This window comes from Bufo bufo, chromosome 5 (assembly GCF_905171765.1).
Source record: "Bufo bufo chromosome 5, aBufBuf1.1, whole genome shotgun sequence".
Taxonomy (NCBI): Eukaryota; Metazoa; Chordata; class Amphibia; order Anura; family Bufonidae; genus Bufo; species Bufo bufo.
The window spans coordinates 244,382,467-244,410,039 of record NC_053393.1 but is presented as its reverse complement, the minus strand read 5'-3'; the positions used below and the strand labels follow the sequence as shown (position 1 = coordinate 244,410,039).

General features: G+C 45.9%; 1 long non-coding RNA gene across 1 annotated transcript; it reads left to right on the top strand.

The window, feature by feature from the left end:
* Positions 1-1,796: 1,796 nt before the first annotated feature.
* LOC121002037 lies at positions 1,797-26,344 on the top strand. Its single transcript, XR_005779201.1, has 3 exons — positions 1,797-1,810; positions 2,568-2,570; positions 26,153-26,344. It is a non-coding gene; the product is annotated as an uncharacterized LOC121002037 (long non-coding RNA).
* Positions 26,345-27,573: the final 1,229 nt, after the last annotated feature.

The following is a 27,573-nucleotide window of genomic DNA, read 5'->3' as shown; positions in this document are numbered from 1 at the left end:
CCATACTACCCGTACGTGACATAACTGGGTAGAATTTGGTATTACGTGTGCTAAATTTGCCGGCCGGTTTGGGTAGGTCTCTAATTCCCTGTTCTTCCTGAAGACCCTCAAGACAGCACAAAGCTAGCTGTTCATTGAACAGGAGATCTTTGTACGAATTATCTTCATAGAATTGTATGCTGTCCTGGGGGGGCTCAGGAAGAGATGGTATATCATAAAAGTGTCGGGATACAGTAATATTGCGCACAAATTTATTTATGTCTAATAAGGTAGAGAACATATCAAAGTGACAAGTTGGTGCAAAATTAAGACCAAGTGAGAGTACATTTATCTGTTCACTGCTCAGGACAATACTAGATAGATTGACAACACTCAGCCGCTTACCACTCACTTCTGTTTCATCTGCAGACGAGTTGATCTTTGATGCCGCTGGCCGGTGTCTCCGTCCCCCCCTGGTTCTGCGTGTTTTGAGGCATTTTTCATGTCATCCTTATCTCTTGCAATTTTTGACCTCTTGTAATATGAGGCAAAATTACTAGCCTCCTCAGGTGCAAGGTAGAGGGCGGAGACATCGGATCCAGGCTCCAGCTCACTCGTCACATAGGAAGGTTCAGTCCCCTCCGCGTCAGAGGAGAAGCTGACTCTAGACACCCTTTTAGGTAATCTTTTATATTTACGTTTTTTTTGGGGTTTTAGTATAGATTTAGGTGTAGAATACACATTCTCCCTCCTCTCCCATTCATAAACCTGATTATGGGTGTAATCATGCAAATCACGTTGATATTTCGAATGTTTATAGTCCATTATGGTGTCTTCAAGTTTGGTAATGGATATCTTTAAATCTTCATCCATAACGGTGTACTCTTTGCTGTTGCTGTACTTGACTAGGGACTCTCTGATGGATTGGATTTCCTGTTGTAAGGTTTGCAGTTTTGTATTTTCGAAGTCTATAATAAGCTCCATAAGTTGCATCGAACAGTCCGACAGGATATTATTCCATTTAAGTACAAAATCTTCCGAAAACACCGTGGTGGGTACTTTCTTAATCCTTAGGCCCCGTGGGATCATATTCTTTTCCTTATATTTAGATAGAGTAGTACAGTCCCACCAAACACGAGTTTCTTGATTTAATACTCGTTCCAGGTTAAACATTATAGTTTTCAGATTTACATCGCCTGAGCCAGTCAGGTCCTCCACAGAAAAGACCGAATCCACCTTGGATTGCCGGTCTGGCAGGGTGGAAAAGGCCATTGGAAGAAGCGTGCACGTGTGAGACAGTGACTGTCTGTGAAAAATCAAGTTAATAGAGCCAGAGGTAATAACGTCTCTTCGGGTAACCACAGGCGTAGCACGGAAATCGACACTTGAAGGAATAGAAAAACTTTTGTCCAGCTCACCTTGGTATGGTATATAGTCCCTGCTCCAGAGGCCCTAGAGGAGTGTTCCCGTAGCAGGCAGCAAACAAATTTGAAAAAGGATTCTGGAAGCAAATAGAGGTCCTCTTTTCAGCTCTTCTTTATTAAATATTTCTTAAAACCGACATAGTCACTGTCCCCACGGCATGGTCGCTGACGCGTTTCGGGTAGGTATCCTTAGTCGTAGCACCATTCTAGATGTGACCCCACATTATATAGGAGTCGGAGTGCGCCTCTTCAGAAATCCAAAGAGAAAACTCCGATCCCATAGGCTGCCACAACAGAGGCACACCTCTTCCCCAATTGCTCATACAATTACAAAATGTGGTAGCAACCGTTGTAAGACCTGCAACTATGTTCTACCCACACAAACTTTTGACAACTCAACACATACAGTCAAATTTCCCATTCGCAGTTATTTAAACTGCAATACGGAGGGTGTTGTCTATGTCGTCAGATGTACTCATTGCGATCTGATGTACATAGGCAGCACGGCACGCAAGCTTAAGAGCCGTATCCTTGAACACTTGAATTATATTAGCAACCCAAACATTCTCAACATCTCTAATATAGCGAGGCACTTTATTCAAAAACATGCTCGCAAAGTGACATTTTTTCCAGCATTTGCCATTGAAAGAGTTTTGGCACCCAAAAGGGGCGGTGACCATCGAAAGAAAATTCTTCTCAGAGAGGCATACTGGATCTTTAGACTAGGGTCTAGGATTCCAGCGGGTCTCAACCTGAGAAAAGAGCTTATGTATATCTACCACTGATTAATATTAATCCAAGTGGAAGTATGTATTTACCAATAGTTCAATGGGAAATTTTTGACGACTATAATGATTCATTCTTGTTGTAATACCCAGGATAAGTGGGATTTCAAATGTCGCATAGGATGGTGCATGCAGGCTGAACACTGCTCAGGACACTTTGTAGTAGATAAATGGCAACTTGGGGAGAGAGATAGAAATAAAGTTGCGGCACTCACCGAAATGAAACAAAGGTGTCTTTTATTGTGGCTTCCTCAACAGGTAGCAGAAAGGATCCGGGGCGGACACATAGTTGCAAGCAGCGACGGCCGTTTCGCGCGCTAAAACGCGCTTCCTCAGGCCACTGATTACGTCATTGCGCATACGTGCGCTTTATACGAAGTGGGTAGGGGGACGGCCGATGCCGTCAGCAAGTATCTCACTCCCACGGATGTGACGTGATAAAAATACATGCAAAACAACAGGTAAAATTTCAATCCAATGGTTAATTGAGCCAAAAACAAATAAGGAAAACATACAGAGGAAGGACGAGTATTACAGTGTACATATAAGGCAAGCGGCAAAATCACATCTCTGTATCTGGATAAAGATGGAACGGCTGGCCTGGGCTACAGTAATAAATTGGAATTCCTTGATATGGACCAAGGTCCACGATATATATATAAGGCCTAATCAAATAGGAAAAATGTATTTATAAAAAAGACAGAGGGAAAGGATCTGCTTTTACATGAGAAAGGCAAGTCGCAGAAAATCCCTCCAGACATGAGCGCATGGAATTTCACAAAAATACAGACATGTCATTTCTATCATTCATTCCTACCGCATGCATTGGCTGATTGGCTCCTTAGACACCCCTGATTGGCTCCTTAGACCATTACTAAGGAGCACCCCGACATATCTCAGGGACACGGGAGACTTCCTCCGGGCACTCCGTGCTCTGGAGTGGCGGGAGGAATTCAGTCTCGTGTCCTTGGATGTCGAGAGCCTCTATACTAGAATACCCCATGATCTTGGTTTGAGGGCTGTTGATACAGTCCTGAGTAGAAGCAATAAGAGTGCGGTTTTTATTGACTTTGTCCACAAGGCATTAGACCTTGTTTTGTCAAACAATGTCTTTCAATTTGATGGACAGTGGTACCGCCAGGTACTAGGTACGGCTATGGGCACACCTGTCTCGTGCACATTTGCCAACCTGTACCTGGCGGTATTTGAGGAGACTTATATTTTCGCGGTGGATAACCCCTATGTGAGCCACATCAGCCTATTCTTAAGATATGTGGACGACATTTTTCTGGTCTGGTCGGGGAGCGAGGAGTCGTGTCGTGCATTTGTCGACCATCTTAATGCATGCAACCGCATGAACATGAAGTTCACCATCAACTTTGGTGGTGAAGTGTTGGACTTTCTAGATGTACATGTCACGGTAAAAGATGGAGCGATACATACTTGTGGCTACCGTAAGCCGACAGAGACAAACTCGCTCCTCCACCAGATCAGCTTCCACCCAGCTTCAGTCATACGCGCAGTTCCATACGGGCAGTTCGTCCGTCTGCGAAGAATTAATGACACGGACGAGGGTTTTTTTCGCCAAGCTGGAGAACTTAGAGCTAGACTCATTAGTAGGGGCTATCCACCGCGAGAAGCTTCCGCAGCCTTATTAAAGGCGTCTGCACTTGAGCGCAATTTCTTGCTTACTGAACGGAGCAATAGTACTAAACCCTCACGTTTTGCTTTTGCTTTTCAATATAGTCCGGTTGCTGAAATGGTCCGGCAGATCATCAATCGAAATTGGGACCTTCTTAAGGGAGACCCCACTCTTAGCAGCTTCACTGAAAACAGACCATTGGTCACATTTAAAAGGTGCCCCACAATTAAAGACAAATTAGTTAGAAGTGTCTTTTCTTCACCTAGAGATGATATTTGGTTGAAAAAACCGACGGGCAATTTTAGATGTGGCCATTGCTCCTTCTGCGCACTTAATGTCTGCTCTAGGCATCTACAAATAGGCAGTGTATCACACACAGTACGGGACTTCATTAATTGCCGTACGTCCTATGTAGTGTATGTGGTTTTCTGTCCCTGTAGACGCTTCTACATTGGAAAGACAATCCGCCCCCTCTTTGAGCGCATTCGCGAACACATTGGTTCCATTCGATCAGGCAGAGGCAGTCCACGCCTCATTGAACATGTCCGCACGGCCCACGGCGCGTATCCACGTTGCCTCTCGTTTGCGGGCATAGAACATGTCCGCCCCATCCCTCGGGGTGGTGACCGGCATCGCCTGCTCCTGCAGAGGGAGACAAGGTGGATTATGCGCACGGAGGCCATGCATGCGGTAGGAATGAATGATAGAAATGACATGTCTGTATTTTTGTGAAATTCCATGCGCTCATGTCTGGAGGGATTTTCTGCGACTTGCCTTTCCCATGTAGAAGCAGATCCTTTCCCTCTGTCTTTTTTATAAATACATTTTTCCTATTTGATTAGGCCTTATATATATATCGTGGACCTTGGTCCATATCAAGGAATTCCAATTTATTACTGTAGCCCAGGCCAGCCGTTCCATCTTTATCCAGATACAGAGATGTGATTTTGCCGCTTGCCTTATATGTACACTGTAATACTCGTCCTTCCTCTGTATGTTTTCCTTATTTGTTTTTGGCTCAATTAACCATTGGATTGAAATTTTACCTGTTGTTTTGCATGTATTTTTATCACGTCACATCCGTGGGAGTGAGATACTTGCTGACGGCATCGGCCGTCCCCCTACCCACTTCGTATAAAGCGCACGTATGCGCAATGACGTAATCAGTGGCCTGAGGAAGCGCGTTTTAGCGCGCGAAACGGCCGTCGCTGCTTGCAACTATGTGTCCGCCCCGGATCCTTTCTGCTACCTGTTGAGGAAGCCACAATAAAAGACACCTTTGATACATTTCGGTGAGTGCCGCAACTTTATTTCTATCTCTCTCCCCAAGTTGCCATTTATCTACTACAAAGTATTTTCTGCTGAGCACCACGTTGAGAAGTGTTTCTCACTGCATCTGGTTCGGTCTAAATACGGCGTGATCAGTGTATGCAGTGCCGCCTGATCATTATCTACGTCTCCTTGCATTCACTGCTCAGGACACTGATCACACAGAGCGGCTTATTTCTCTACAAAATGATCCATACATAATATGAATCGGCTTGATGAAAATAATGGGGATAAGATTGTACTAAACCAGGTGTGTTGTTCTTTCTTGTTGCTCCCCTTATATGGAGTAATGAGGCTCACAACACTGGCTATGTGGACTTGTTCATTTATAGCTAATATTTTGTATCACTCATTGCTACAATAATGTGTCTTTCCATATTGTTTGCTACTGTTTCAATTTTCAGTTGTGTATCTATTGTCGGCTTACAACTGATTGTAACATTCTGCAGTTGTCAGGCCATTCTGGTTGTTTATAATGTTATTTTAATAAGTGGAGAGGACTAAGTATTCACACTGTGCGGTTTATTCCTATAGTAATTAAGAACATGGAGAGTAGGGGTTAATTTGCCCCAGGATTATCCACACAGTGTGTTTTCAATTGTATGAGCAATTGGGGAAGAGGTGTGCCTCTGTTGTGGCAGCCTATGGGATCGGAGGTTTCTCTTTGGATTTCTGAAGAGGCGCACTCCGACTCCTATATAATGTGGGGTCACATCTAGAATGGTGCTACGACTAAGGGTACCTACCGGAAACGCGTCAGCGACCATGCCGTGGGGACAGTGACTATGTCGGTTTTAAGAAATATTTAATAAAGAAGAGCTGAAAAGAGGACCTCTATTTGCTTCCAGAATCCTTTTTCAAATTTGTTTGCTCTATTATTAATATCTTCAGTCCCTACCCATTTATACCTGAATCTGCCTACACCTCTTCATCTGGCGACACCAGTATATGAGGACTAGTCTGACAACATATCCTCAACAGGTACTGGGGAAGATTGTGGGGTCTCTGTGTTTCATAGACTGTGCTATTTCCTACTGTTAAGGCCCTTGGGACCGACAGGATCCCTTTTACACTGCATTCTGCTCTCTGTGGGGAGATTTGTCTGTCTGACCTAAAGATCACTTGCTCCACCTGAGTCTGGGGGGTGACAGCCCTCTTCTGGCACCCTATTTGAGCCGTATATACATGGGCCACAAGACGGGAGTTTCTGGTGGCCTCCTCCCTCCTAAATTAATGGTGGATGTCATGAGTCAAACAGAAGACAAGGGGCTTGATAGCCCACCTGACCAAGAGGCGAGATCGACTTGAGTAAAAAAATAACATCCATCACGCAGTGTCAGTCCACTCTCACAGTTAAAATAGATCACCTACAGTCTGACCTCACCTGTCTTAGACATGATAGTGAAAAAATCTGGGACAGAACCACTGAAGTGAAACGGAGGTTGGGTGAAGTGGAGGATGTGGCCCACTTGGGAGAGAACCACGTCAGAGCCCTACAGCAGCAGGTGAAGGCCTTGCAAGCAAATGGAGGGAGAGCGAGAGGCGGCACAGAGGATTAGGAGGCGGTGCAGAAGTCTGGAAAGGCGGCGCTGGGCACGAACGGCGGTGGGTGCGGCCGGAACCTTGCATCCCTTGACATCCCCTTGGGCACCTTATTTCTTTGAGTGACAGGTTAGTAAAACCTGTTTTTTAGCAAAATAAGGCTATGGATCACATTTAGAAGCCCACATTAGGAATCCTGATGAGGCCCTGAACATCAGCATATGTTTAGCTGACAGGGGTGAAACCTGGTGAGAGAATCCCTTTAAGTTCGGGATGATAGGCTCAGATAGATTGGGGTGGTCTGGGCAGGGTGGGGGGTTATGCCTAACATTGCTACTGTTATGGGTTACTAAATGTTATGTATGTTTGTCCTTTGTCTTGTGCAGGGCCGTCTTTAAAAAGGGGCAAAAGGGGCAGCTGCCCCGGGCCCAGTTGCTCCTGGTGGGCCCAAGGCAGCTGCCTCTTGAGCCCTGCTGGCCACTGCCCTGGGTGTCAGGCTGTCAGCTACACAGGGGGGTGCTGCCATGCCATGCCTGCCAGTGTTCCGTTAGATTTCCCTACCTCGTGAGATTTCCCTACCCTCGTCACTTCCGGCCGCACCAGTCATGACGTGAGGAGGTGTGCCGCACCGCGCAGGCGCACAACGATGGATGGGGCAGGAAAATTTCACAGCAGAGTTAGCTGGACACCGGCCGACACTGCGCATGCGCCGGGAGCCTGGCCAGCAGTTAGGGTAGGGAAAAATTATGGGCCAGTGCTTTTTCCCTACCCTAACCGCTGGTGAGGCTCCCAGCGCATGCGCAGTGTCGGCCGGTGTTCAGCTAACTCTGCTGTGAAATTTCCCTACCCCGTCGTGTGCCTGCGCGGCGCGGCACACATTCTCACGTCATATCTGGTGCGGCCGGAAGTGACGAGGGTAGGGAAATCTCACGAGGTAGAGAAATCTAACGAAACACCAGAACTCCAGGCAGCGAACTGTGAGGGCTGTGATTCTCTTAGGAGAAAGGACCTTAGATGACATCATTACCATGTGACCAGTAACCTAGCAATATTACTGGTCACATGGCTATGAGGTCATCAAAGGTCCTTTCTCTCTACCAGGTGTGTTGCTGAAGGAGAAGTTTGCCTTAACTGTGGAGCTTTTTTGTGAAGGTGACAGGGGCTGTTATGCTAATATACTGTAAGCTACTGTATACTGTGGGGTGCTGTATATTGTGGGGTGCTATACTACTCTACTGTATACTGTGGGGTGCTGTGTATTGTGGGGTGCTATACTGCTCTACTGTATACTGGGGGTACTGTATACTGTAAGGTGCTGTATTTTGTATAGTTTGGGGTGCTGTAAACTGTGGGGTGCTGTAAACTGTGGGGTGCTGTATACTGTGGGGTGCTATACTGCTCTACTGTATACTGTGGGGTGATGTATACTGTGAGGTGCTATACTGCTCTACTATATACTGTGGGGTGCTATATACTGTATAGTGTGGGGTGCTATACTGCATACTGTGGGTTGCTGTATACTATAGGGTGCTATACTGCATACTGTGGGGTACTATATACTATAGGTTGCTATACTGCATACTGTGTGGTGCTGTATACTATAGGGTGCTATACTGCTTGCATACTGTGTGGTGCTGTATACTATAGGGTGCTATACTGCTTGCATACTGTGGGGTGCTGTATACTATAGGGTGCTATACTGCATACTGTGGGGTGCTGTATACTATATGGTGCTATACTGCATACTGTGGGGTGCTATATACTATAGGGTGCTATACTGCATACTGTGGGGTGCTGGGGTGCACTGTAACACTTGGGTGAGCTGAGCCTCGGTTTCCTTCCTGAACTGCAGAGCGGTGCCCACTTCCAGCCCTGAGCCCAGCTGCCGAGAGCACTGATCCTGAGCCGCTGGAGTCTTCAGACCTGGAAGTATTTACAGTCATTCACTGTACTCTACCAGGTGCGTGGATTTTTTTTGTGTGTGTGTGTTGTGGTGGAGGCCGTGAGTGCATGCAAAGGTGTGGGAAGGCGGGATCCAGGGGGCCCAAGTAAATTTTTGCCCAGGGTCCAATCAATATTAAAGACGGCCCTGGTCTTGTGGTGTGTGTGGATGAGTGAATGGCCTGGATGTCCTGGGAGCTTTATAACTTATGTGGTTGGCCCTATTACATGATGACCGCTATAGAAAGTATGGTGGTGGGGAAATCTCCTGGTCCGGACGGTTTGCCGTTAGAATGGTATAAATCGGATGTAGACAATCAAGTGCGCTGTTGTTAAAACTCCTCAACTATGCCTTTCAGTGGAATAGATTGCACCTTCATTCATGGAGGCGACTATTGTGGTAATCCACAAACCAGGGAAACCTCCGGACCAGTGCAGCTCCTATAGACCAATCTCACTTTTGAATGTAGATGCGAAAATCCTAGCTAAACTTCTCGCTAGACGCCTCAGGGATGTAATTTTGTCAGTGATTGATCCGGATCAATCTGGTTTCATGCTGGGTAAGACCACTGATATTAATGTTAGAAGATTATTTACCAACTTACAGGTCTCACATGACAACGCGGGATCCCGAGTGATCGCTTCTCTCGATAATGAAAAGGCATTCGACTCGGTTGAATGGATGGAATTTTATGTGGGAGACATTACGTTGTCTGGGCTTCCCCCAATCCTTCATAAGGTGGGTTCAATTACTTTACCAGGCCCCTATGGCTAGGGTCAGGGTAAATGGATACCTGTCGCGCCCCTTTGGCCTTCATAGAGGTACTAGACAGGGGTGTCCCTTATCACCTATGTTATTTGCCCTAGTTATGGAACCCCTTACTCAATTAATCAATGGATCGGGTTTGATTGAGGGATGGTCGATAGCTGGAATACAGGAAAAGATTTTGCTTTACGCTGATGACCTACTAGTGTATCTAGCTGATGCAGGTCCCTCCTTGGAAGCTCTTTTGGATACCATAGATGGCTTTGGGAAATACTCAGGCTTTAGAGTCAATTGGAGTAAATCTAGTCTCTGCATAATAGATGAGATGGATCCAACAGATATAACGCCCCTGTCATGTTTGAAGGTAGTTGAATGTTTCGTCTACTTGGGGATCAAGGTACATAGGGACCCCAGACAGTTCTTTCGGCTTAATGTAGTCCCCACTATGGAGTATATTACTCGTAAACTGGAGGCTTGGGAAAATTTGCCACTGACATTAATAGGTAGAACAAATATGATAAAAATGGTTTTGTTGCCGAAACTTCTATATCTGTACAGAGCAGCTCCTACAAAGATCCCCCATACCCACTTCGAGTCCCTGGATAAGATTTTGTCCCCTTTTCTGTGGAAACACCAATCCCCTTGCATTGCTAGGAAATCTCTGAAAGCCTTATATAATCAGGGAGGTATGGACCAGATATGTATTTGTACTACGTTGCTGCCCAATTAATGTATGCCTCCTGGTGGATTAGGGCGCATGGCAATAATCCTGCAGTGGTATTAGAAGCGTTTCTGGTGGGCTCTTATCAGGCATTGGCCAATTTGGTATATCGGGGGGGGGGGGGTAACCTCAGCCTTGCATTACACTGAAGCGATGGCTGCAGTGGTGATGGCGTGGAAGCAGTTTGTGGAGACGCACATTGAGAGTGAGGGGGGTGATACTTGGTCCCTGTATATACCATTGTGGCGCAATAAGCAGTTGCAGGAGTTGTTTCACTTATCTGACTATGAATTTTGGCCCCAAAGGGTTGTGAAGTACCTCACTCAATTGTATGTAGATGTGGGGTCTTATGCTCATTTGAGAGTCTTCACAGAGAATATAATTTACCCCATACATGTTTTTTTTATTGACAATTTTTTATTGTTTTTGTACAACAAATCAAGTGAGAATGACATTGGAATACCACAAGGTATAAAAGTAGATGCATGTTTAACAATAGTCGGTCATGTAAAAACCAATGAATTGTAGATCAATTACACAGGTAAAAATTTCAAAAGAACAGAAAAAAAAAGAGGGATAATCAGTCATGATTACATAGAGGTAGTTATACCATGTAAGAGGTGTTAAGCGAAGTGCCTATATTCTTTCCATAGAGACCAAATGGAAAGAAAGGTGGCTCTAGTATTCAGTAATAGAGTAATGAGCGAGCACTCATACACTTGGCAACCAAATTGACATATGCAGAAAATATTTATTATATCCCCATAAAATACAAGTAATAAAATTTATAAGAACAATGTAGCAATAATATACAACATTACAGTCACATATATTGTGGTAGATATGATCAACACTATATTCATATGACTCAATAGTGTCGATAAATTCAATAATATATATCACACCAAGAAACTTCAAGTATATGCTGTTATTTGGGAAAGAGGGGGTATTATCTTCTAGCGCTCTATCCCAATTTGGGAAACTGAATGTCACTGAAAATGCTGTAGGTGTATTCACTGGGAGTGCAATATGTTCATAAAGTGTCCACAGGCATCCTGATAATGTGAAAAGTCTCTTATAGCATACCCTTTTATGGTCGATATGAGCTTTGGATTGAAGAAAACTTTAAATCGATATTTGGCTTACCGTCTAGCGTCTGCTTTCTCCCTATTGCTTCAATGGAGCTTTAAATATTTGCCGGCTTATTCAGTCGCTCCATACAGCAAGCTGGTTTAAATTTCGCGGGAGTTCCAAAGATCGCGGGAGTTGCCACTCTGTTCCGCAATTTCCTTTGGTGCAGCTTTCGACGATAAGAATAGTTAATCCTTTACTGTAGAGATTTTCTTCTGTATGGCCATACAGTATTATCGGAGGCTTTTCAATGCAGGTACATCACTTGTTTCACCATACGCGTTACGGGTAGATTCACTCTCCCTTCCTCAGTGGTCCACTGAGGAAGGGAGAGTGAATCTACCCGTAACGCGTATGGTGAAACAAGTGATGTACCTGCATTGAAAAGCCTCCGATAATACTGTATGGCCATACAGAAGAAAATCTCTACAGTAAAGGATTAACTATTCTTATCGTCGAAAGCTGCACCAAAGGAAATTGCGGAACAGAGTGGCAACTCCCGCGATCTTTGGAACTCCCGCGAAATTTAAACCAGCTTGCTGTATGGAGCGACTGAATAAGCCGGCAAATATTTAAAGCTCCATTGAAGCAATAGGGAGAAAGCAGACGCTAGACGGTAAGCCAAATATCGATTTAAAGTTTTCTTCAATCCAAAGCTCATATCGACCATAAAAGGATATGCTATAAGAGACTTTTCACATTATCAGGATTCCTGTGGACACTTTATGAACATATTGCACTCCCAGTGAATACACCTACAGCATTTTCAGTGACATTCAGTTTCCCAAATTGGGATAGAGCGCTAGAAGATAATACCCCCTCTTTCCCAAATAACAGCATATACTTGAAGTTTCTTGGTGTGATATATATTATTGAATTTATCGACACTATTGAGTCATATGAATATAGTGTTGATCATATCTACCACAATATACACTGCGTGCAGAATTATTAAGCAAATGAGTATTTTGACCACATCATCCTCTTTATGCATGTTGTCTTACTCCAAGCTGTATAGGCTCGAAAGCCTACTACCAATTAAGCATATTAGGTGATGTGCATCTCTGTAATGAGAAGGGGTGTGGTCTAATGACATCAACACCCTATATTAGGTGTGCATAATTATTAGGCAACTTCCTTTCCTTTGGCAAAATGGGTCAAAAGAAGGACTTGACAGGCTCAGAAAAGTCAAAAATAGTGAGATATCTTGCAGAGGGATGCAGCGCTCTTAAAATGGCAAAGCTTCTGAAGCGTGATCATCGAACAATCAAGCGTTTCATTCAAAATAGTCAACAGGGTCGCAAGAAGCGTGTGGAAAAACCAAGGCGCAAAATAACTGCCCATGAACTGAGAAAAGTCAAGCGTGCAGCTGCCAAGATGCCACTTGCCACCAGTTTGGCCATATTTCAGAGCTGCAACATCACTGGAGTGCCCAAAAGCACAAGGTGTGCAATACTCAGAGACATGGCCAAGGTAAGAAAGGCTAAAAGACGACCACCGCTGAACAAGACACACAAGCTGAAACGTCAAGACTGGGCCAAGAAATATCTCAAGACTGATTTTTCTAAGCTTTTATGGACTGATGAAATGAGAGTGAGTCTTGATGGGCCAGATGGATGGGCCCGTGGCTGGATTGGTAAAGGGCAGAGAGCTCCAGTCCGACTCAGACGCCAGCAAGGTGGAGGGGGAGTACTGGTTTGGGCTGGTATCATCAAACATGAGCTTGTGGGGCCTTTTCGGGTTGAGGATGGAGTCAAGCTCCACTCCCAGTCCTACTGCCAGTTTCTGGAAGACACCTTCTTCAAGCAGTGGTACAGGAAGAAGTCTGCATCCTTCAAGAAAAACATGATTTTCATGCAGGACAATGCTCCATCACACGCGTCCAAGTACTCCACAGCGTGGCTGGCAAGAAAGGGTATAAAAGAAGAAAATCTAATGACATGGCCTCCTTGTTCACCTGATCTGAACCCCATTGAGAACCTGTGGTCCATCATCAAATGTGAGATTTACAAGGAGGGAAAACAGTACACCTCTCTGAACAGTGTCTGGGAGGCTGTGGTTGCTGCTGCACGCAATGTTGATGGTTAACAGATCAAAACACTGACAGAATCCATGGATGGCAGGCTTTTGAGTGTCCTTGCAAAGAAAGGTGGCTATATTGGTCACTGATTTGTTTTTGTTTTGTTTTTGAATGTCAGAAATGTATATTTGTGAATGTTGAGATGTTATATTGGTTTCACTGGTAAAAATAAATAATTGAAATGGGTATATATTTGTTTTTTGTTAAGTTGCCTAATAATTATGTACAGTAATAGTCACCTGCACACACAGATATCCTCCTAAAATAGCTAAAACTAAAAACAAACTAAAAACTACTTCCAAAAATATTCAGCTTTGATATTAATGAGTTTTTTGGGTTCATTGAGAACATGGTTGTTGTTCAATAATAAAATTAATCCTCAAAAATACAACTTGCCTAATAATTCTGCACTCCCTGTATGTGACTGTAATGTTGTATATTATTGCTACATTGTTCTTATAAATTTTATTACTTGTATTTTATGGGGATATAATAAATATTTTCTGCATATGTCAATTTGGTTGCCAAGTGTATGAGTGCTCGCTCATTACTCTATTACTACATTTGCCTTTAAGAGAGGGTGGGGTGATTCCCTCTATATGAGCTTGCAGCACCATACCTTAACTACTTGCTAGTGAGCCACCACAACCTACCACTATTTTTTGTAGGCTCTAGTATTCAGTTCCCAGTGGGAAAGTTCTTCCAGGCGGTACAACTGATCCACCTTATTGAGCCACTGGTCAACACTTGGAGCTTCGAGAGAGCGCCAATGGGTAGGGATCAGTAGGCGAGCAGCTGAGATCAAAAAATAAAAAAGGGACAGTGTATGCACGTCCCTTCCCCGAATGCCAAATGACAGATGCGCAATTTCAGGAGTACATGGGAATGCAGACTTACAGACAGTGTTGCTAAGTCAGAAAATGGCTTTCCACCACTCAGCTATTTTAGGGCACTCCCACCAAATGTGGAAAAAGGTGCCTTTCATGGTCTCGCATCTCCAGCAGCGATCAGAGACGTTGGGGTAGTAAAGAGAGATTTTATCTGGGGTTTTGTACCATCTAGACAATACCTTATACCCATTCTCCTGAACTCGCACACAACGGGAGAGTTTATGGGAGAAAGTACAAAGTTAGGTAATCTCCTTCTGGGAGAACTGTCTCTCCAAGTCACCCTCCCATAGACCAATGAAAGCTGGTTTGGCATTCGTGAGAGGGAGGCCCAGTTTTTTGTACATAGTGGAGATAAGTTTGGAGGGGTATTTGGAGGTGTTCAGCAGGTTTTCAAACCAACCTGGGACATTCTGACTATTTAGTGATTTTGCCCAATAGAGGAGATCCTTTCTAAGAGAATTAAAGAGTAGAGTACCCGAGGGAGGGATGTTCAGGGTCTCTTTAAGTAGTAGGTCGGAAAGAATGCATCCATCTTTGTCAAGCAAATCTAGTATTGTTCTGGTAGAGGATCTGATCTCAATGGGAGAGGAATCTCTCAGCTCTTGTGGTGAGAGAGATATTATATCTCTAACTTGTAGGAGAGGAGAAGGTAATGCTAGGGCCCGATAGTTAGCGGAGAACCACTCCCTCACCTTAATAGTTGCACGAACCAGAGGATTAGGTAAAGAAGCACGGGCGGGAAGTGGTCTGTCCGCCAACAACAGGGCCCTAAGGGTGGAGGGAAAGTATATATTTTCCAAGGTCAGCCATTGTTTTTGCTGGGAGGGCCTAAGCCAATCCACAACTCTACACAAGTGTATGGCTTTCATGTACTTTTCAGGGTCTGGGAGGCCTATCCCGCCCAGATGTTTAGGCTTAGTTAGGGTTGAAAAGGATATCCTAGGCCTCCTTCCTTGCCAGATAAATTTCCGATTATGGTTTTTTAAGGAACGGAAGTATGACCTGGGAATTGCTATTGGAAGAACTTGCATTAGGTAAGTGAGTCTAGGAATCACCAAAGACATGACCAAATTCTTTCTCCCGAACCAGGACAAGTATGGATGGTCCAGTGAGTCCAACTGATCAGCGATGGCCGCTAGAAGGGATGTGTAATTGAGGCGGAATAAGTCGGGAAGGTGAGGTCAGTAATTTAGATGGGGGGAGGACCAATTGAAAGGGGAGTTGGCTTTGAGAGCTGAGAGTGTAGTGGGAGAAAGGCCAGTGTGCAGAATTTGTGATTTGTGTGGGTTGACTTTAAAATTGGATAAGGAGCCAAATTTCGTTAGGAGTGTTGTTATTAAGGGCATGGTTGTGGAGGGATTGGTGGTGAGTATCAGAAGGTCATCAGCAAAAGCAGCTAATTTGAACTCTGAAATTCCTATTTTCAGACCTAGGATTCCTTTTTTTTGCCTGAGGGCCTGCATTAAGGTTTCCATCACAAGAACAAATATAAGGGGGGAGAGAGGGCATCCCTGATGGGTAACATTTTTTATGGAAAAGCGGGGTGAAATTAGTTTGTTGACTGATACTTTGGCAGAGGAGTTATTGTACATTGCAAAAATGGCATGGATGAAGGGGTCGGGGAGGTGGAATTTCTGTAGGGTGTACTTGGTGAAAGACCAGTCTATGCGGTCGAATGCCTTCTCAGCATCAGTGCCAAGAAGTACAAGCGGCTTCTTCTTATGAGAGGCATAATATAAGGCGTCAAGAACTTTGGTGGTATTGTCTTTTCCTTTACGGCCTCGTACGAAGCCCACTTGATCTGGGTGGATCAAAGTTGGGAGAAGGGATTAGAGTCTGGTAGCCAACATTTTCGCTAGTAGTTTCAAATCAATTGAGATTGATGGGAATAGCTCACTCCTATGTGATCAAGGAATAGGTGCTCTAGTCCCATACACTGTTTCACCCTTACAGGAAAAGGTTTTACAAAATAATAGGAATCTGGACTGGCACTCTAAATGTGTGTTTGAATATATCACCACTATAATGCATTGGTCATAAACATTTAATAACAAATAGTTAAAAACACAATCAATAAAAAAAAAAATCGTATGCATACAATAATATGTGCCTCAAACAAATGGGGGGGGGGGGGGAGATGGAGATCTAGAATGGCTGATGAGGCCACCCAGATTAAGTGCACTCAAAGTTCCTTGAGAAGATGTTTTGGTAGTTCGCAGATCTGTGTTAAACTCGTGTGTTACACAGTATTAGAAAAGGAGGGCACGTCTCCTATGAATAAAAGTCCACTTATTATCGCACAATTGTGAAAAAAAACTATCTTCCCATGTGGTTACACCTTTTAAGATGGATCCTTGGTTTTTATAATCCGATTTTTGTGACAGTGAAAGTCCGAACTCAATTTCAACAGATGATTGTATATAAAGGTGATATCACACTTGATGTACATGGGTAAATGAATCTTACCTTCTCTTTTCAGATTTAGGCTCAATTACATACCCAATACTGTTTCGGCTGCTATATTCGTAATTCCAACACGCTCGCTGGTTTGCGGAAGGATCTCAACGTGTATCTCGCAGCAGGGTATCGCGGGAACTGATGCCGTAGGTCTGATAAGAGTATTTGCTGTATTTGGAGCGCTCCAATTGTTCGAATATTTATTCGGACTATGTAGTCATCTGTGTAGAGGCCTCTTATTAATGTTGGTCCAATGGGAGTAGATAGCTTTCACGCCAGACGCGTTTCGGGGACTTCTTTCCCCTTCCTCAGTGGCAGCTCTCCTCCCATTCTTTGAGCTATCTATTTATAGACCGCCCGGATTGGCCAAAAAAACTGGTTAGGATTGGACAACTTAAGATTCGGCTTCTTTTTCATAGGGTGCGATTTGTATGCAGTTTTCTTGCGTTTTTTGGCTACTTGTGCGTTTTTCACATATAATATGTATCGCAGCTAGTATTCATTGCCCAATAAAAAGAAAAGCTGTATCACATTGCTATAATTCAGACAAAGGAAAAAATATATAAATCCATCTATACATGAGGCCAATTCCATTTGTTCTATATGGAAATGGTTGTCCAATTACATAGATGGTTCTAATTATACACAAAAAAGAATAAAGGACAATTGATAATAAATGGTACATCATACACAATAAAATCCACAATAAACAATAAAACACAATAAAATCTCCAGTGCCCTATGTGGCTAAAAAAGGTGCATTATAGTGGTGATATATTCAAACACACATTTAGAGTGCCAGTTTCAAATCAATGTTCTAATCCCAGGGATATGGGACGGTAGTTTGCACAAGAAGAGGGGTCCTTCCCTTCTTTTGGGATTAGCCATTTCAGAAGACATTGATATGTTTTGTAGGGCGAGGTTGCAGATGGCAAGATAGTGGGGGAGCAGCGAATTTTGGAATGCCATGTAGTAAGAAGTGGTGAGACCATCGGGTCCAGGGCTTTTACCTTTTGGGGAGGATCTTAATGCTGTGGTCAGCTCAAGGAGCGTAAATGGTTTTGACAGGGCGTCTTTTTGGGTGGGGGTTAAGGTCAACAGGTCTAAGAAGTCTAGGAAGCTGTGTACCTCATTATCTTTGCCTAAGGGATATTGGCCATCTCCCGGTGGAGATAGATTGTAAAGGGATTCATAGAAAAGCTTTAACTGTTCAGCTATGGCCTTCAAGGAAAAGATCGGTGGGCCATGGGAAGGCTTGATAGATGTTACATGCCTTGCCTGTAACCTACGCTTGATGCGACTCATCATGAATTTGGATGCCTTATTGCCATGGGCAAAGAATTTTTGTTGTGATAATAGGTACTATTTTGCTGACTTTTCATTTAAAAGGTTTTTGAGTTCTGCCCTAATGGTGTTGAGGTCGGCTAAGTGGTGTACCGCCAGGGACTGTTTATGAAGGGATTCTAGCGCATGAATCTGATCTAGGAGAGAAGAGAGGCGTTTATCAGTTTGCTTCTTGATGAAGGAACATTTACTGATAAAGTGTCCCCTGATAAATACTTTGTAGGCGTCCCAGAGGTTTTGGGGGGATATCTCTGGTGTGTTGTTAGTGGAAAAATATTCATCCAAAAGTGACGAGAAATGTGTCCTATTAGCCTCACTGCTCAGTATGGACTTGTTAAGCCTCCAAAGAGGGGACCTAACCGTGTTGGTTGGAGAGCGAAGGGTACAAAATACCGGCAAATGGTCGGAGATGGTGATACTTCCAATCCTCGTGTCTGTGCAGAGATGTACCTGATCCTTAGGGACAAAAATATAATCAATCCTGCTGTAGGATTGTCCTGGAATGGAATAAAAAGAATAGTCAGTACAATCTGGGTTAAGGCACCTCCAAATGTCTATGAGACCTAAATCATACAACTTAGTGTTCAGTTTATTCAGCAATCTGGCAGAGAAGGGGGACCTTTTAGAGGATGTGTCAGTAAGGGGTTGCAACGCAACATTATGATCTCCTGCCAACACAAGAGTACCCTCCTGGATGTTTTCTACTAGGGACAGGACAGACAACAACCAGGATATTTGGTCAGAGTTAGGAGCATATATGTTTACAAAAGTGTACATCTTCTGACAAATGTGACCCTTTAAGATAATGTATCTCCCCTCTGGATCTTGAGTGTGAGTGGCGTATGAGAAAGGGACATATTTTCTGAAGCCAATGCTCATTCCCCTTGAGGCGGCACCGTCCGCACCGCAGTGATACCAATTTGGAAATCTAGAGAAGGAAAGGTCTGGGTATTTGCCGTGTTTATAGTGGGTTTCCTGGAGAAAGAGCACTGAGCACTTTTCCTTCCCCAGGAGGGAGAGAATTTGGGATCTTTTGGATGGAGATCTAAGCCCCTTCACATTGTAAGTGACTAAGTTTAGATCAGCCATAGTGTTTAGGAAAAGGATGGGGTAGAACAATCAAGCCATGACCATGTAAGTGTAGTATGTGACCTATCATGCAGAATACCTTGGCAGTCTCAAGGAGAGCAGGCACCCGTCTTAGCACTAGGAGGTAGCTGTAGGGGTAATGCATCATGACTGGATGGGAGGGAAAGGAGAACACAACCATAAACATAACAGTAAACAGAACAATAGTATAGTAGTTGCACGGTGAGTAGCCTCAGTGGTAACAGTGTGAAGCCTAAAGGCTTAATTGTGAGAGGGGAAAGTGAGGGTGAACCCCAAAAAACAGGTCTTGCTGTTAGTCGGGACCAAAGGAGATAAAAGACAATTACTTCAAGGGAGACATGGAGTTGAGGAAAGAGATTGCAATAGAGAAAGATCCCTCAGGGGAGGGAGGAATCGGAGAAGGAAAGGAATGATGGAATGAGGAGGTAATAGGACAGAGAAGATATTTTCTGAGAGCTTCTAAGTGTCCTTGGCTGTGAAGGTCAAGGATATGGACAAGGTAGATCAAGTAATCCTCCTGGGAGTCAGGAAACCACTCCTCTGTCTGTTCCGCTGTAGCTTAGGCGCAGGTGACTTCTCCCAAGGGGTCACTTTAGGAAGATCAGGTAGGGATGTAATGTCGGACACGGTTTCCCAATTGGCAATGTCCAGTGGAGAAATGTCCATTGTAGAATAGGCTGTTTGAAGGTCTGAGTAGGAGGAGACCTTGATGTATTTTCCGGAGAATGTGAAGGCAAGACCAAAAGGAAATATCCATCTGTATGCAATGCGGTTATTGCGAAAGAGCTCAGTAAGAGGTCTGAGAGCTCTTCTTTTTTGTAAGGTGACGGGAGCAAGATCTTGATAAATTGAGATTGTGGAGTCACCAAATGTGATGGTATTAGAGGCCCTGGCCGCTGCCAGGATTCTTTCTTTATCTAGGAAATTCAGGAATCGGCTGATAATGTCTCTGGGCGGTTCAGAATCTTTTGGCTTTTGCCCGAGGGCTCTGTGCGCCCTTTCCATGATCATGGCAGCAGGGTCATCGTTTCCCAAGAGGGACGTAGCAATCCTCTTGATGGTAGACATGAGCTCCTCATTAGGCACCGCCTCAGGTACACCTCTGAATCTGAGGTTATTCCGCCGGCTGCCGTTCTCTTGATCCTCCATTGCGGCATAGAGGGTGTTAATGTGGTGTTGGCAGGAGGAGAGTGATTGCGATACAGCAGAGCTATGCTCCAGGGCAGCCGACTGCGCGGCTTCCAGCAATTCCACTCTATGGCCTATATGCTGGATCTCGTGCGTTAGGATCGAAATCTCCTGTTTAAGAGGGGATAAAGCTTTGGCGAGGGCCTGGTTAATGAAGCGTCTGGAGACTGGTAAGTGGCACAAGTTCATGACTCACCTCCGGCATTTTCTTCATCAGAGACGCCTTTCTCTACTTCGGCGGGAGTACGTTCATCCGCTGGCGCCATCTTGGATTCTCTGACAGCGGACGTGCTGGCTTGCTTTTTCAGGTATTTAGCCAGCCATGCTCCGGGATTATGGGATTTCGGCACCGTGGCAGGATCAGTGGTCTTCTGCCCCCGATCTTTACCATTTTGAAGGTTGTTAGCTTACGTATGCGGGTCCCTTAGCAAGGCAATGTACGGAGCTCAGAAAAGCATGTCCTCACAGCACAGGCGCAGGCTCCTCCCCCCTACCCCGTACATGTTTTTATCGGTACCTCCAGCTGAGGCACACCTGTGAGGCCCAATTTAAATCTTTATCTCTGTGTTTAAAGTGTGGCCCCATTGAGTCTGTGGCTCGGTTGAAACAACCATATAAACCTATTTTATCATTCTATGTTGAAATTATGAATATGCAGGATTCTCCGCTCTGTCGCTCCTTTGAGCGTTGGATGGTTGATATCCCAGATCTGGAGGCGTCTCACCTGGAGGAACTGAGCTCTGTTTGGAAGAACACGGTAATAAGCTCTCGTGACCAGCTCATTCAACTTAAGTGGATACATAGGGTTTATCTCACTCCAGTGCATCTGCATCATATGCGTAATCTCCCAGACCCTTCTTGTACCAGGTGTGGAGAGCCGAGAGGTTCTTTATATCACATGATATGGACTTGTCCTGTTATGCAGCGGTACTGGAGTGAAATTTGTGGGTTTATATCCTCAAGGCTGGGGCTTCCGGGGATACTTTCTCTTATAGTCTGTCTGTTGGGTTTGGTGACAGAGATAGTTCCTACCAAATATGGAAGGAAGCTGCTCCGTTTACTTATGTTCTATGGGAGGAAAACAATCCTCTTGAATTGGAAACCTCCAAAGAACCCCACCCTTTGTTCTTGGATTCAACTAATAAACGCTGATCTACAGATGTACAAACTGACTTATGCAGCGAGGGGGACTCCTGATAGGTTCGATCAGATTTGGGGCCTGTGGTTGAGTGCCCAGAGTACTATCTGATTTTAGGTGCAGGGCTCTGGGACTCCAGGACGTATGTGTGTGTGTGCGAATGGGTGTCTAGTCCTGGACTCGTAAATTTGCCATGATGTAACTCGGGACTGCCTATTTGTCTAGTAACATATTATCACTGATTTAGTCTGATGTATATCCCGTTTAAGGATCCCTGTATGAGTACTGGATTACGGACTTGTTGTCTGCTGTTTTTGGTTTCTGTATCCCTTTGGGATTTGTGTAGTTTGGAAATCTTAAATGTTTTCTATAAATAAACACTATAAATTTTTTTTTTTTTAATTACTATATCCAAAAACTTGACCGACGTGGCGGGCCCCTCCGTTTTTTCCAACGCCAACGGCACGCCGAACCTGGCCGCCGCCCGCTCCATCGTGCGCAGCAAAACCGAACAAACCCGCGTCCCAGCCGGACCAAGAAACAAAAAATCGTCCAGATAGTGTAACACTGAGTTCCAACCCGCTTCTTGCTTCACAACCCATTCTAAAATTGAACTAAACGTTTCAAACAACGAACAAGAAAGAGCACAACCCATAGGTAAACAGCAATCAACATAAAATTGCTCCTCCCATCTAAAACCGAGTAAATGAAAGCTATCCGGAAGAATGGGCAATAGACGAAAAGCAGCCTCAATGTCCGTTTTCGCCAACAACGCCCCATACCCAAAACATTGCGCCCACCACACAGACGTATACGACACTGAACATAACTCATCGTCAACACCATCGTTAACAGAACTCCCCGCAGGAAATGACAGATTGTGAATAAGCCGAAACTTGTTCGGCTCCTTTTTTGGTACCAACCCCAACGGCGACACCCACAAACCCTGCAACGGACACTCAACAAACGGGCCCGCTATTCTCCCCGCTACCACTTCCTTGGCAATCTTCTTAGAAACTACCACCGGGTGAGACAACGTGGAAGACAAGTTGCGATCAGCGACCACAGCCCCCTCCAGGATATTAAAACCGTCCCTAAAACCCGATAACAACAACTCCGCCGCCTCCCTATTTGGATAAATCCTTAGAAAAGGCTCCATCTCAACCACCTTCACTGGAGTCACCCCTCTTCTGCACAGCCTCATATCCCTTGCCTTTTCTGCACTTAAAACACTGCGACAAGCTGTGAGCCCCGCCGCAACCGGAGCTTTCGTGCTTGAACCGGCAATCGGCCAGATACTTACAGTACCCCTCATTAAATTGCCAACAGCATCCCTTTGTATTCCCACTATTGAATTCTGACGCCGAGGAACCCCCGGCCGCACCCCGAAAGGACTGGTTACCCCCTTTTGGAGCAGACATTTGCCGCATCCATAGGCTGATGTCCTTATGGTCCCACCTAATACAAGGCCGGACCGCCTTCCTCTGACAAAACTGCTCGTCATACCTGAGCCAAGCCAACCCCGCATACGTCCGATATGCCTCCCCCACTGCATCCATATAGCAAAAAAGCGCCGAACAGTGTTCGGGCATCTTCTCGCCTATCACACTTGCCAATATAGCGAAAGCCTGCAGCCAATTCTGAAAAGTGTGCAGTATAAGCCTATACCGCCGCTAGTTACACCTCTGGCTGGAGGGAAGGGGTTAGGTCAAAATGGAGGGGAGGGGGGATGCTGTTTCAATTTTTGCCTCAAGCAATTTGAATGCTATATGCATCCCTGCCCTTAGTCACAAAACACAGAGGGAATGGGGCCCAAGCTGAGCTCTTGCACCAGGGCCCATAAGCCTTTAGCTACGCCCCTGCTTCCCCCGCTCACCACCATGTCACCCACCGGAGCACCAACCACCGCAACAGGTGCACACCCCACCCTAACCCCACTAGATTGTTCGCCAATCATGACCTCCGGCCCAGACGCCCACACCGCAGTTGGCGAAGCAGCAGCCTCAGTTTCCAAATGCGAAATAAGAGACAACATACCCGACAGCAATTCCTGCACCAAACTCTCAGTCCCAGCCCTACCTAACTGACCCCCCGCAACCCCCAACTCACCACACCCTTGAGCCTGACACGAAGATCTCTCACCTGGCTGAACGTGGGGTATCCTCCCAGTCGCCGCAGACTGCTCTGGAACACTTCCTGGCATCAAACCGACCGGAGATATAGAAGACGATGGACCAACGCCAGAAACGACCTCAGGCCTGTCGTCCGCTTCGCATTCAGGCTGAGTTCACCTTCTTCCAAAATCGAAACCGACTGGAGACCCCTACCACCGTCCGCATGGCCGGGTCGCAGATCCGATGACACGACGCACCTGGGTCCACCTGACGGTGGCCGCCGTCCTATAACCTCGCTGGTCTCCACATCCGTTCCGCCATCCCTTGGCACACCAGCCTGGTAGCCAATAGCCGCATTACGCCCCATCACTGCCAGGTCACCTGACTGCTGCACTGGGGGCGGTGCCAAACTAGAACCCCCAGCTAGCGCTCCTCCTCTTATCCTCTGGTCTGCAGTACCCATCCTCGCCACCGGTGTCGCTGTTGCCGTCAAACTCTACTAGCTGTGAAACGACTGCTGTTATCCAGGGAAACAGGGGGAGGGGATACCACCTTTAACTTACCCTTGGCCCCTTTACCCAACCTTGACCCATAACAAAAGACACCGACAACTGTATCACTTTATTGCTGGATGGTGATCGGCCACAGCTTCTTTAGTAAAGCGGCAAACCTTAATAAACCATAATATCGGAATGGTATGCCAAAGGCTGGACTCCCAGCGGGCAAGTTAAACCGTAATCATCAGAGCTGTCTGCCAACCGCTGGACTCCCAGCGGGCAGTTACTCCATCTGCTACCACCATATCTCCGCTGTACTCAAATGCCGCCAGCTGTGACTTTATAAACTCAACCAAAATTCGCAGCTCTCCAAAGCCGTAATCATCGGAGCAATATCCAAAACCGCTGAACTCCCAGCAGGGTCTCTTAAAAATAGAAAAACAAAACAGAATAACCAAGTATCCATAACTGAACAGAACCGTGCACTTCGACCCGCCTCCCAAGAATAACCGCAAAGGGAGGGAAGGAGGGAGGGCCAATCTGCTTCCACTTGCAAGAGGAAGTGACCAGGACAGAGAGGAGGTATATGTGACCTTCAGGATTTCCTGCACCGCCCCCATCCTGTCTAAGGAGGATCCCCAGGGATTAACCCTCAATGACCCTAATCTGCAACCTACTTAACCATTACTGAGACGGGGCCAGATTCCTAAATGCCCCTAAGGGGAAAAGGGGGGAAGGGGGAGGACCATCAGTCCCTAAGCACCCTCCCTATACAGTCAGGCGCTTTCCAAGATAACCGCTGCTGACCTACAGGAACAGGCCGCAGCGCCACCTGCTCTGTCGCTGCCACCTCCGCAGCAGAGCCCTCACCACAGGACAGTGAGGCCGCATCCCCCCAACATCCTCACCGCCGATCTTCTGCCCGCCGCAGGTCCAGGTAAGTCGCCCGTACTAGTGCGCTCTACCCTAGGGACATCCGGGGCTGTAAAAAACGCATCACCACGCGACCCCCCCCTGCCAAGCAAGGGACGAAGGACGGGAACTAACCCGTCCTACGCCGGCCAGCCGTAGCCAGATCAGCCCCATCCGGCCGCAGTGGAGGATCCCTAAGGGGGCTCTGCAAACGTCGCCGCACACGGGGGGTCGCCTCGGGGCTCAAACGCACAGGCGGAACGGACCGCCGAGCCCTAACCCTCCCCACTAACGCAGCCGGAGGCGCAGCGAGCGCCACCATAGCTGCCTGTAAGCTCCTCTGAACCCACGCAGAACCATGCTGTTCTGCCGCGGCCCTGACCGCAACCAACAAATCTTCAAAGGAAGCCATAACTAACCGCAGCACTGCCAATAAAACCCTAACTCACCGATATACCCCGGACACTGGTGCAGATCCCACCCATAACCTAGGTAATATACAGCCCGCGAAAATAGCAAACCCTGCCATCTTTCCTAACCATACAGACACCTAACCTGAAAACACATACTTAACCCTTTCCTGCCTACATACTTCCCCGTAAGTCAAGTTACACTACGCTACTGTCTGCGCCCCGCTCCGTTGCTCTACATCCAACAACAAGAAAACACAGTCTCATCTGTACATAGTGTAACTCTTTTCCAGATAGCAGTATATGGCTTTTGGCAAGGATGAAAGTTATGGCCCTCTTTATACACTAGTTTGCTAGAACATGCAGAAAATAGGGAGTCTCTTAATTTTGAGGTTTTTGACCTGAGGAGAGGAGTGTCTGCTTCCTCTCTCTTCAAGTTCTCCCTCAGACTTAAAAGAACACTCCAGAGCAGGGATGGCCAACCTGCGGCTCTCCAGCTGTTGCAAAACTACAACTCCCAGCATGCCCAGTCTGCCTACAGCTATCAACCTACAGCAGGGCATGGTGGGAGTTGTAGTTTTACAACAGCTGGAGAGCCACAGGTTGGCCAGCCCTGCTCTAGAGCTAGGAATGGAGCCTAAGAGGGCCGGGCCAGGATTATAAACCTTGGCCATGCCTATACCAGTGGCGTAGCTAGAACTGACTGGGCCCCACAGCAAATTTTTGTGCAGGGCCCCTTCCCAACTTAATAGACGCACTTATACACGCACTCACCACATACATGGACGCACTTATACAGGCACTCACTACATAAATGGACGCACTCATACAGGCACTCACCACATACATGGGCGCACTCATACAGGCACTCACCACATACATGGACGCACTCATACAGGCACTCACCACATACATGGACGCACTCAAATACGCACTCACCACATACATGGATGCACTCATACAGGCACTCACCACATACATGGACGGACTCATACAGGCACTCAACACATACATGGATGCACTCATACAGACACTCACTACATACATGGACACACTCATAACTCATACAGGCACTCACCACATACATGGACGCACTCATACAGGCACTCACCACATGCATGGACGCACTCATACACGCACTCAGCACATACATGGGCGCACTCATACATGGACTCACCACATACATGGACGCAGTCATACATGCACTCACCACATACATGGGTGCACTCATACAGGCACTCACCACATACATGCACTCACCACATACATGGACGGACTCATACAGGCACTCACCACATACATGGGCGCACTCATACACGCACTCACCACATACATGGGCGCACTCATACATGCACTCACCACATACATGGACGCACTCAAATACGCACTCACCACATACATGGATGCACTCATACAGGCACTCACCACATACATGGACGGACTCATACAGGCACTCACCACATACATGGATGCACTCATACAGGCACTTTCCACATACATGGACGCACTCATACAGGCACTCACCACATACATGGACGCACTCATACAGGCACTTACCACATACATGGACGCACTCATACAGGCACTCACCACATACATGGACGCACTCATACAGACACTCACTACATACATGGACACACTCATAACTTATACATGCACTCACCACATACATGGACACACTCATACAGGCACTCACCACATACATGGACGCACTCATACACGCACTCACCACATGCATGGATGCACTCATACACGCATTCACCACATACATGGACGCACTAATACACGCACTCACCACATATATGGACGCACTCATACACGCACTCACCACATACATGGACGCACTAATACACGCACTCACCACATATATGGACGCACTCATACACGCACTCACCACATACATGGACGCACTCATACACGCACTCGCAACATACATAGACAGACTCACATACGCACTCACCACATATATGGACATATATACTGTATATATATATATATATATATATATATACATACACACACACACATTACACACACATGTAGTTATACACATATTTCTACACACAGACACTTACCTTTTCTGTAGACAGCTGATGTCTGGTCCTCACAGGCAGCCTGGAGAAGTAGGTGCTATCACCCCTCTGTGCCATCCAGGGATAGCAGTGGAGGGGTT